Source organism: Schistosoma haematobium, chromosome ZW (genome assembly GCF_000699445.3).
Source record: "Schistosoma haematobium chromosome ZW, whole genome shotgun sequence".
Classification (NCBI taxonomy): domain Eukaryota; kingdom Metazoa; phylum Platyhelminthes; class Trematoda; order Strigeidida; family Schistosomatidae; genus Schistosoma; species Schistosoma haematobium.
In genome coordinates this window covers 7014899-7027062 of record NC_067195.1, presented here as the reverse complement: position 1 = coordinate 7027062, position 12164 = coordinate 7014899, and the positions used below count along the sequence as shown (strand labels likewise).

General features: G+C 36.4%; 1 protein-coding gene across 1 annotated transcript in view; it reads left to right on the top strand.

Moving 5' to 3' along the window:
- The window catches only part of MS3_00002673 (uncharacterized protein), a 252496-nt gene that overhangs the window by 79764 nt on the left and 160568 nt on the right, over positions 1 to 12164 (top strand). The window contains exons 45-49 of the mRNA XM_051210282.1: positions 411 to 667; positions 2204 to 2309; positions 3161 to 3417; positions 6091 to 6196; positions 7048 to 7304. The gene's annotated coding sequence lies outside the window, so the exon portion shown is untranslated. The remainder of the gene's footprint in view (positions 1 to 410; positions 668 to 2203; positions 2310 to 3160; positions 3418 to 6090; positions 6197 to 7047; positions 7305 to 12164) is intronic.

Here is a 12164-nt window from a genome sequence, read left to right as displayed (position 1 = left end):
AGCACTCATAAACGACATTGTAAAGATTGCTCAGCAATCTATTTTTAAATGTTTGATTTCCATCTAATAGGTAAACAACTAGTCTTTAACTTCAGTAAGTTTTGTATGTTGTATTGGTTGCAAATTTATCTGAGCCATAGCACCATCGAGAACTAGGATGTACTGGACAGCTGTCTCGTTTTAGTATGGGGCTCCCTAGAATAACACACCTAGTCAGGACCTTCATTGTCCACAGTCAACACTTAACCACTAAAACCACTAGCTTTGTACCCATTGGTAAATTCCCAACTGTCCGTCCAGTGCTTTCTGATTTTTAATGATGCTTCAACTGAAATCACTCGGTAACAAACACAACTTTTAAACTAAGCTAATTCTTAATGTATTTTAATTATCTATCATTAAACATTTAGATTAGAATGTCAGTTAATAACAGATCAACAACCAGCGTCTATTAAATGGAGCCATGAAGGTATTGAATTAAATATGTCTGATCGTATCGAACAGGTCTATGAATATGAAAGTGGTTTAGCTATACTAATTATACATAATATTACACCTCAAGATATGGGTGAATACACTTGTACTGCTACACAAGCTCATCTTCAACCTTCACAAGTTGAACCAATACAGAAAACAATCAGTACGAGTACTGTTGTGGATATAGAAGGTATGCTAAAAAATTACAGTGATTACTTAAATATTGCTTAATGACAAATTTCCCGTTTATTACATGTATATATATGGTTTAGAATGGTCTGATATCAAGCTAATGACGTAGGTCGTAGTGACTTGATAAATCACTAACCATAAATTTCAATTCAGGCAACATGTTCTCGAACTAATCCCAGTTACAAAGTAGTGAAAAGCAACAAATCATTCTCCATACTCAATACTGACTTAAGTAGCCTTATCTCGTTAAAAAAACCAAGTAAAATTGATAAGGATAACAAAATGGTTTACTATAAAACTATTTTAACATTCATGAGTAATCACGGAATGTAATGTGCAACACGTTTCACAGAAATTAATTGTGAATAACAGAAGGGGATTTTTATGGATATTATAGTAATTTTAATGGTTGGCATCATGAGTAAATTGAAGCTAGACCACCGTGGAAAACCTGAAAGCACTGGACAGCCGTTCCATTTTGGGTTCGAATCTCACGAAACCGGCTCGTGAACGCGCACTGCCGAGGAGTCATACGATAGAACGAAACGGCCGTCCAGTGCTTCCAGGTTTTCCACGGTGGTCTAGCTTCAGTTGACTCATAATTGTAAATAATCAGAAGACTTGATGTAATGAACGAAAATGCAAACCAACAACTAAATTATCGTAAAGACATTCACCAGAATTACCTGGTTTCAATAATAAAATGTTTAATACGACCATCATTGCATAACACCTCTTCATTCGTCAGATGCAACATCAAGTGATTATTTAAATATCATAATTATAAGCAAGAAAAAACCTTCGTTCCCATACGATAAATAAGATAATTCAAGTAAACTCTCAATGAGAAAAAAGATTAGTGATAGAGTTGACTAAGCAATAAGTAATATACAAACGAAAATAGATGAAAAAGATTAAAAACATACCGATAAAATGTCAAGCAAGGACAAAATCCATTACTAACTGATCAAATATAGGATGACAATTAATGAAATCACCAAACGGAGGTATAAATGTGGAAAAGAACATGGTGTAATTTGAGAAAATAACTAGTGTTTAGTTGATGTGGAGGGTCCGATTCACTAGAACTACATCTAAGCCGTTATCAAAAGTGTTATTAGCAGATATCGATTACTCCTCAGTGGTTTGGGAATTTTCTATTCACATTGTTAGAAGGCAGTTAGCCTTTTTTTTTGTTTTACGATGGTGATTACAGCGAACAACGAGGGAATATTGGTGGACAGAAATTATGGTCTGGTCACGTTGTTGGTGTGATTGGTTGAATGTTCAGAGTGAATGTGTGTGTGTGTATGTGTAGAGATTAGTGAGTTTGCTATTCACAACACACAAGCACATTTGTCAAGCAGTCAGTCGACCAGTCGTTGGACAAACTCCACTTAATATACTCGTTATTATAGCTTGATGATTATGTTGAAATGTGTTTTCGCATAAATCTGTCAGTGATCTCTTCCATCTTGTAATGTGATATAAACAATGTGAATAAATTTCAATTTGTTTTGTTCTTTGAAATCAGTTCCTGAAACGACAGAAGTTGTGCCAACAGTAACTGAGAAGGTTCTCACCTTCTTACAACCAGTAACACCGAATATCCACATTGTACAAGACCATAAGGATCTTGAGTGAGTTATCGTCTTGCGTTTACTTTTTTCTCATGTAATATTGATGATGACGTGATATCGATTAATACGCAGTGTAATAGAATCGTGGCTTGAGACACCAGTTTTAATCTGTGTGTTTGACTAATTCGTGTGAATCGTAAGGAGAACAGCCATCCTTGGAAGAAAGTTCATACAGCCAGTAAAAATTGCCAATTGAATTGACTGGAATGTGAAAGTGCTTGATTGAAACCACCAAAAAGTTTGGATGATAATGTAACCAACCGGACCGAACTGACCTGGCCTGACCTGAACAATACTGACATATGCAACATCTAACCAAACGCGTTTTTGTTGTTGATGTGGGATATGTAAATGTTAAATATGATAATTGTGAAATTAAAATTGAGTGAGAATTTCCTTGGTTGATTGATAAGTTGTCGCAAACAACTCACACAAGTAATTGGTTAGAAGTGGATAGATTAGTTGAGACACTTTATTAGTGAAAATGAACAATGTAGAAATGTGTTGTATGTGATGAGTAGGAGCAGTGACCAGATTGTGTTCCGTTCGTATATGGAATTCATGGGACAAATGGATATGCATCGATGTTGATTTTTACGATGCACTTCGAATCTAGTATTTATCATTCAACTATGTGAATTTCAACTTCATAGATGTCTATTGAAATATACATGTTGCACAGGACGTGTATGATGTTGAGTTCGATCTCAACTGAATGTTGATAATTAGTGAATGACGAATGCATTGACCATTAGGTACCTAGTCTCATATTACACTGTTATCGATCGAAATGTCGAAAACATGATGCATTGAAACACAAACGAGTATTCCATTATTATATTTATTTGTAGACTGGAATGTCAAATTCAAGCAGATTTAAAACCAATTCAAGTTGTCTGGGAAGTTGATGGCAAGGAATTAACTCAATCTGATCGCAATGAAATGATCTATTTTGAAGATAGTGGAGTAGCTCGTCTAATAGTACATCAAGTGGTTCCATCGGATTCTGGTGAATACACTTGCAAAGTTCATGGTGAGGTGATTGAAGCTGAGACCAAACAACAAATGACCAAAACAATTTCATCTGGCTCAATTGTTACAATTGAAGGTGAGTGAAATGAACTAAGATGAGGTGATAAGCAATTAATAAGAAGTAACTTTACAGTGATTTCTAGTTTCTACCATTTCTCTAGATCATTTGGACTTGTGGAAAATTATGTTACAGTGAGACAGAGCACAAGAATCACTTAATTGAACTTTCAAAATTTATGTTGTGAGAGGGATTTCACTGAGTATATTGATTGACCACGTTAAGTGGTGGTAATCACTGATAATGCTGAGTATACTGGATTGTTCAGGTTAAATCATTACAATAGCCACTTACTTATCATCTCTCCCTTTCACCTGATTCCTGACATCATTGTTGTTTATCATTCTTTTAGTTAGTTAATAAATTGTATCTCTTACTGTGTGCTAACTATTTGGTGAATGGGATGCAGTTGAGCATCCAGAAACGTTCCGGTATATTTAGAGTTGACTGACTCAAACATGAGAAAGATTTCGCAGTCGAAGTTGTGTGCACAGTAGTCTACACGACCGAATTGATGTTGTTTAAGATAAGTGGTGACTTTTGATAGGTATGCGATTTGCATTGATATAGGCGAATGTGAAGATGAAGAGGATGACCACTTCACTGATGTGATGTTGTTTGCAGTCGGAACAATCAGTTTTGTGAATAATATTTGCATTATCTTCTCGTACTGTTGCCTCCTCTGATTTAGATGGTAACGATTGGAGTGATTCTTTTAGCTTGTGGATCACGCCTACTGCTAACAGCCACGAAAATCTTGTTGTAATCTATGATATGAATTTTATATTTGAAACGACAATCCGTCTGTTGGAGTTCACCCCTGATTTCGTGTCTAGTGCTGAATGTGACAAGCATTTTCTGATTGAATAGGGTTTTTAGCAATCCTTTACTCCAAACAATAATCATTAGGTGCACTTTTCATGTCTATGTCTGGTAGGTAGTTGTACTGCAGTGTATCTTCAACCTATTGAGTAGGCCTTGAACTTAGTTGACCTTGTGAGTGTCTGATTTGTTACGATTGTAGTCGATAGTTTGGTGTGTTTGCGTTGTGTTGCGAAACACCAGATTTTTCAGTCCTGTATTGATTCTGGCGATCGGAACGTGAAGGAAGGTTATTTAGTTGTTCGCCTGCATTCCCATTGTGAATTTTATGTCATCGAAGATGTTATTAATTGAATTGTGGGTACTTTTCAGCACATTCTGTTTGGCGGTGATGAGCATGCTATCCACATCCACATAGAGGGTCCAAATAGTTGTCTTGATCAGTGGTGAAATTAAATCTTCGAGTCTGTGCACTACTTCTTCCACAACGAGTCTGGATATCAGTGATCTAATTGACATTCTTTTTGTCTGTTTCAACACTTGATTATTGAATCGGACACACATTGTTAGTCTCAGATGGATGAGCTCAATACATCTTTGACATTGGTTCTTTGTGTGATTTTGAATTTTTTTACATTGGTGACTGACTGGGTGGTATAAAGTTTATTATTATTATTATTATTCGCTTGCCAAGTTTAGTTCAAGTCACCTTAATAAGGCTATAATGTCAAAGAATGCCATCAGTGTGCTACTGCATTTATGGGCATTCCTAACCAAACCCTTATGTTGTTTGGAAGGATTGATGCAGTGGTCGTCGAATCCCACGTAATGTTTTAGAGTTGTTGACGTTTCTGTTGACAGGTTGTATATATTTGTGTCGACCATAGGTAGTGAGACAGTTAAGTGTAGGGGAATTCTTGGTGTATGTGTTATCGGAACCATGGAAGAACATTTCCAGTACAATGTGTTTGCCATAAGTCCTGTGTCGTTAATTGGTCTAACATGATGAGTTATTGCGGTAGGTCCTATCAACCTGGTTATCCAGATTCCTGAAGGGATTTATTTGCACTGATTAGTACACAATTCAGTTCGCCAATAGCTCCTCAGTCATCCTGATGTGTTCTCTTATGTCCATTTAGATATATATATATATATTCTGTCATGATTATGTTTTCATTTATGAGAGAGAGATTCTTTAAAGCCGTCTGTTGTACATGTTTGAGTGGAACGTACACCCGTGTTATCGTTGAGTCTGTCGGTTTAAGACATTTGTAAAAATACTGTTTAGGAACTTCAGTAAATTCCTTTTCATCCAGTCCAATAATGTTTCTGTTAACTGGTCTATATATAGGAAGGAACATGGTGTAATTTGAGAAAATAACTAGTGTTTAGTTGATGTGGAGGGTCCGATTCACTAGAACTACATCTAAGCCGTTATCAAAAGTGTTATTAGCAGATATCGATTACTCCTCAGTGGTTTGGGAATTTTCTATTCACATTGTTAGAAGGCAGTTAGCCTTTTTTTTGTTTTACGATGGTGATTACAGCGAACAACGAGGGAATATTGGTGGACAGAAATTATGGTCTGGTCACGTTGTTGGTGTGATTGGTTGAATGTTCAGAGTGAATGTGTGTGTGTGTGTGTATGTGTAGAGATTAGTGAGTTTGCTATTCACAACACACAAGCACATTTGTCAAGCAGTCAGTCGACCAGTCGTTGGACAAACTCCACTTAATATACTCGTTATTATAGCTTGATGATTATGTTGAAATGTGTTTTCGCATAAATCTGTCAGTGATCTCTTCCATCTTGTAATGTGATATAAACAATGTGAATAAATTTCAATTTGTTTTGTTCTTTGAAATCAGTTCCTGAAACGACAGAAGTTGTGCCAACAGTAACTGAGAAGGTTCTCACCTTCTTACAACCAGTAACACCGAATATCCACATTGTACAAGACCATAAGGATCTTGAGTGAGTTATCGTCTTGCGTTTACTTTTTTCTCATGTAATATTGATGATGACGTGATATCGATTAATACGCAGTGTAATAGAATCGTGGCTTGAGACACCAGTTTTAATCTGTGTGTTTGACTAATTCGTGTGAATCGTAAGGAGAACAGCCATCCTTGGAAGAAAGTTCATACAGCCAGTAAAAATTGCCAATTGAATTGACTGGAATGTGAAAGTGCTTGATTGAAACCACCAAAAAGTTTGGATGATAATGTAACCAACCGGACCGAACTGACCTGGCCTGACCTGAACAATACTGACATATGCAACATCTAACCAAACGCGTTTTTGTTGTTGATGTGGGATATGTAAATGTTAAATATGATAATTGTGAAATTAAAATTGAGTGAGAATTTCCTTGGTTGATTGATAAGTTGTCGCAAACAACTCACACAAGTAATTGGTTAGAAGTGGATAGATTAGTTGAGACACTTTATTAGTGAAAATGAACAATGTAGAAATGTGTTGTATGTGATGAGTAGGAGCAGTGACCAGATTGTGTTCCGTTCGTATATGGAGTTCATGGGACAAATGGATATGCATCGATGTTGATTTTTACGATGCACTTCGAATCTAGTATTTATCATTCAACTATGTGAATTTCAACTTCATAGATGTCTATTGAAATATACATGTTGCACAGGACGTGTATGATGTTGAGTTCGATCTCAACTGAATGTTGATAATTAGTGAATGACGAATGCATTGACCATTAGGTACCTAGTCTCATATTACACTGTTATCAATCGAAATGTCGAAAACATGATGCATTGAAACACAAACGAGTATTCCATTATTATATTTATTTGTAGACTGGAATGTCAAATTCAAGCAGATTTAAAACCAATTCAAGTTGTCTGGGAAGTTGATGGCAAGGAATTAACTCAATCTGATCGCAATGAAATGATCTATTTTGAAGATAGTGGAGTAGCTCGTCTAATAGTACATCAAGTGGTTCCATCGGATTCTGGTGAATACACTTGCAAAGTTCATGGTGAGGTGATTGAAGCTGAGACCAAACAACAAATGACCAAAACAATTTCATCTGGCTCAATTGTTACAATTGAAGGTGAGTGAAATGAACTAAGATGAGGTGATAAGCAGTTAATAAGAAGTAACTTTACAGTGATTTCTAGTTTCTACCATTTCTCTAGATCATTTGGACTTGTGGAAAATTATGTTACAGTGAGACAGAGCACAAGAATCACTTAATTGAACTTTCAAAATTTATGTTGTGAGAGGGATTTCACTGAGTATATTGATTGACCACGTTAAGTGGTGGTAATCACTGATAATGCTGAGTATACTGGATTGTTCAGGTTAAATCATTACAATAGCCACTTACTTATCATCTCTCCCTTTCACCTGATTCCTGACATCATTGTTGTTTATCATTCTTTTAGTTAGTTAATAAATTGTATCTCTTACTGTGTGCTAACTATTTGGTGAATGGGATGCAGTTGAGCATCCAGAAACGTTCCGGTATATTTAGAGTTGACTGACTCAAACATGAGAAAGATTTCGCAGTCGAAGTTGTGTGCACAGTAGTCTACACGACCGAATTGATGTTGTTTAAGATAAGTGGTGACTTTTGATAGGTATGCGATTTGCATTGATATAGGCGAATGTGAAGATGAAGAGGATGACCACTTCACTGATGTGATGTTGTTTGCAGTCGGAACAATCAGTTTTGTGAATAATATTTGCATTATCTTCTCGTACTGTTGCCTCCTCTGATTTAGATGGTAACGATTGGAGTGATTCTTTTAGCTTGTGGATCACGCCTACTGCTAACAGCCACGAAAATCTTGTTGTAATCTATGATATGAATTTTATATTTGAAACGACAATCCGTCTGTTGGAGTTCACCCCTGATTTCGTGTCTAGTGCTGAATGTGACAAGCATTTTCTGATTGAATAGGGTTTTTAGCAATCCTTTACTCCAAACAATAATCATTAGGTGCACTTTTCATGTCTATGTCTGGTAGGTAGTTGTACTGCAGTGTATCTTCAACCTATTGAGTAGGCCTTGAACTTAGTTGACCTTGTGAGTGTCTGATTTGTTACGATTGTAGTCGATAGTTTGGTGTGTTTGCGTTGTGTTGCGAAACACCAGATTTTTCAGTCCTGTATTGATTCTGGCGATCGGAACGTGAAGGAAGGTTATTTAGTTGTTCGCCTGCATTCCCATTGTGAATTTTATGTCATCGAAGATGTTATTAATTGAATTGTGGGTACTTTTCAGCACATTCTGTTTGGCGGTGATGAGCATGCTATCCACATCCACATAGAGGGTCCAAATAGTTGTCTTGATCAGTGGTGAAATTAAATCTTCGAGTCTGTGCACTACTTCTTCCACAACGAGTCTGGATATCAGTGATCTAATTGACATTCTTTTTGTCTGTTTCAACACTTGATTATTGAATCGGACACACATTGTTAGTCTCAGATGGATGAGCTCAATACATCTTTGACATTGGTTCTTTGTGTGATTTTGAATTTTTTTACATTGGTGACTGACTGGGTGGTATAAAGTTTATTATTATTATTATTATTCGCTTGCCAAGTTTAGTTCAAGTCACCTTAATAAGGCTATAATGTCAAAGAATGCCATCAGTGTGCTACTGCATTTATGGTCATTCCTAACCAAACCCTTATGTTGTTTGGAAGGATTGATGCAGTGGTCGTCGAATCCCACGTAATGTTTTAGAGTTGTTGACGTTTCTGTTGACAGATTGTATATATTTGTGTCGACCATAGGTAGTGAGACAGTTAAGTGTAGGGGAATTCTTGGTGTATGTGTTATCGGAACCATGGAAGAACATTTCCAGTACAATGTGTTTGCCATAAGTCCTGTGTCGTTAATTGGTCTAACATGATGAGTTATTGCGGTAGGTCCTATCAACCTGGTTATCCAGATTCCTGAAGGGATTTATTTGCACTGATTAGTACACCATTCAGTTCGCCAATAGCTCCTCAGTCATCCTGATGTGTTCTCTTATGTCCATTTATATATATATATATATTCTGTCATGATTATGTTTTCATTTATGAGAGAGAGATTCTTTAAAGCCGTCTGTTGTACATGTTTGAGTGGAACGTACACCCGTGTTATCGTTGAGTCTGTCGGTTTAAGACATTTGTAAAAATACTGTTTAGGAACTTCAGTAAATTCCTTTCCATCCAGTCCAATAATGTTTCTGTTAACTGGTCTATATATAGGAAGGAACATGGTGTAATTTGAGAAAATAACTAGTGTTTAGTTGATGTGGAGGGTCCGATTCACTAGAACTACATCTAAGCCGTTATCAAAAGTGTTATTAGCAGATATCGATTACTCCTCAGTGGTTTGGGAATTTTCTATTCACATTGTTAGAAGGCAGTTAGCCTTTTGTTTTGTTTTACGATGGTGATTACAGCGAACAACGAGGGAATATTGGTGGACAGAAATTATGGTCTGGTCACGTTGTTGGTGTGATTGGTTGAATGTTCAGAGTGAATGTGTGTGTGTGTATGTGTAGAGATTAGTGAGTTTGCTATTCACAACACACAAGCACATTTGTCAAGCAGTCAGTCGACCAGTCGTTGGACAAACTCCACTTAATATACTCGTTATTATAGCTTGATGATTATGTTGAAATGTGTTTTCGCATAAATCTGTCAGTGATCTCTTCCATCTTGTAATGTGATATAAACAATGTGAATAAATTTCAATTTGTTTTGTTCTTTGAAATCAGTTCCTGAAACGACAGAAGTTGTGCCAACAGTAACTGAGAAGGTTCTCACCTTCTTACAACCAGTAACACCGAATATCCACATTGTACAAGACCATAAGGATCTTGAGTGAGTTATCGTCTTGCGTTTACTTTTTCTCATGTAATATTGATGATGACGTGATATCGATTAATACGCAGCGTAATAGAATCGTGGCTTGAGACACCAGTTTTAATCTGTGTGTTTGACTAATTCGTGTGAATCGTAAGGAGAACAGCCATCCTTGGAAGAAAGTTCATACAGCCAGTAAAAATTGCCAATTGAATTGACTGGAATGTGAAAGTGCTTGATTGAAACCACCAAAAAGTTTGGATGATAATGTAACCAACCGGACCGAACTGACCTGGCCTGACCTGAACAATACTGACATATGCAACATCTAACCAAACGCGTTTTTGTTGTTGATGTGGGATATGTAAATGTTAAATATGATAATTGTGAAATTAAAATTGAGTGAGAATTTCCTTGGTTGATTGATAAGTTGTCGCAAACAACTCACACAAGTAATTGGTTAGAAGTGGATAGATTAGTTGAGACACTTTATTAGTGAAAATGAACAATGTAGAAATGTGTTGTATGTGATGAGTAGGAGCAGTGACCAGATTGTGTTCCGTTCGTATATGGAATTCATGGGACAAATGGATATGCATCGATGTTGATTTTTACGATGCACTTCGAATCTAGTATTTATCATTCAACTATGTGAATTTCAACTTCATAGATGTCTATTGAAATATACATGTTGCACAGGACGTGTATGATGTTGAGTTCGATCTCAACTGAATGTTGATAATTAGTGAATGACGAATGCATTGACCATTAGGTACCTAGTCTCATATTACACTGTTATCAATCGAAATGTCGAAAACATGATGCATTGAAACACAAACGAGTATTCCATTATTATATTTATTTGTAGACTGGAATGTCAAATTCAAGCAGATTTAAAACCAATTCAAGTTGTCTGGGAAGTTGATGGCAAGGAATTAACTCAATCTGATCGCAATGAAATGATCTATTTTGAAGATAGTGGAGTAGCTCGTCTAATAGTACATCAAGTGGTTCCATCGGATTCTGGTGAATACACTTGCAAAGTTCATGGTGAGGTGATTGAAGCTGAGACCAAACAACAAATGACCAAAACAATTTCATCTGGCTCAATTGTTACAATTGAAGGTGAGTGAAATGAACTAAGATGAGGTGATAAGCAGTTAATAAGAAGTAACTTTACAGTGATTTCTAGTTTCTACCATTTCTCTAGATCATTTGGACTTGTGGAAAATTATGTTACAGTGAGACAGAGCACAAGAATCACTTAATTGAACTTTCAAAATTTATGTTGTGAGAGGGATTTCACTGAGTATATTGATTGACCACGTTAAGTGGTGGTAATCACTGATAATGCTGAGTATACTGGATTGTTCAGGTTAAATCATTACAATAGCCACTTACTTATCATCTCTCCCTTTCACCTGATTCCTGACATCATTGTTGTTTATCATTCTTTTAGTTAGTTAATAAATTGTATCTCTTACTGTGTGCTAACTATTTGGTGAATGGGATGCAGTTGAGCATCCAGAAACGTTCCGGTATATTTAGAGTTGACTGACTCAAACATGAGAAAGATTTCGCAGTCGAAGTTGTGTGCACAGTAGTCTACACGACCGAATTGATGTTGTTTAAGATAAGTGGTGACTTTTGATAGGTATGCGATTTGCATTGATATAGGCGAATGTGAAGATGAAGAGGATGACCACTTCACTGATGTGATGTTGTTTGCAGTCGGAACAATCAGTTTTGTGAATAATATTTGCATTATCTTCTCGTACTGTTGCCTCCTCTGATTTAGATGGTAACGATTGGAGTGATTCTTTTAGCTTGTGGATCACGCCTACTGCTAACAGCCACGAAAATCTTGTTGTAATCTATGATATGAATTTTATATTTGAAACGACAATCCGTCTGTTGGAGTTCACCCCTGATTTCGTGTCTAGTGCTGAATGTGACAAGCATTTTCTGATTGAATAGGGTTTTTAGCAATCCTTTACTCCAAACAATAATCATTAGGTGCACTTTTCATGTCTATGTCTGGTAGGTAGTTGTACTGCAGTGTATCTTCAACCTATTGAGTAGGCCTTGAACTTAGTTGACCTTG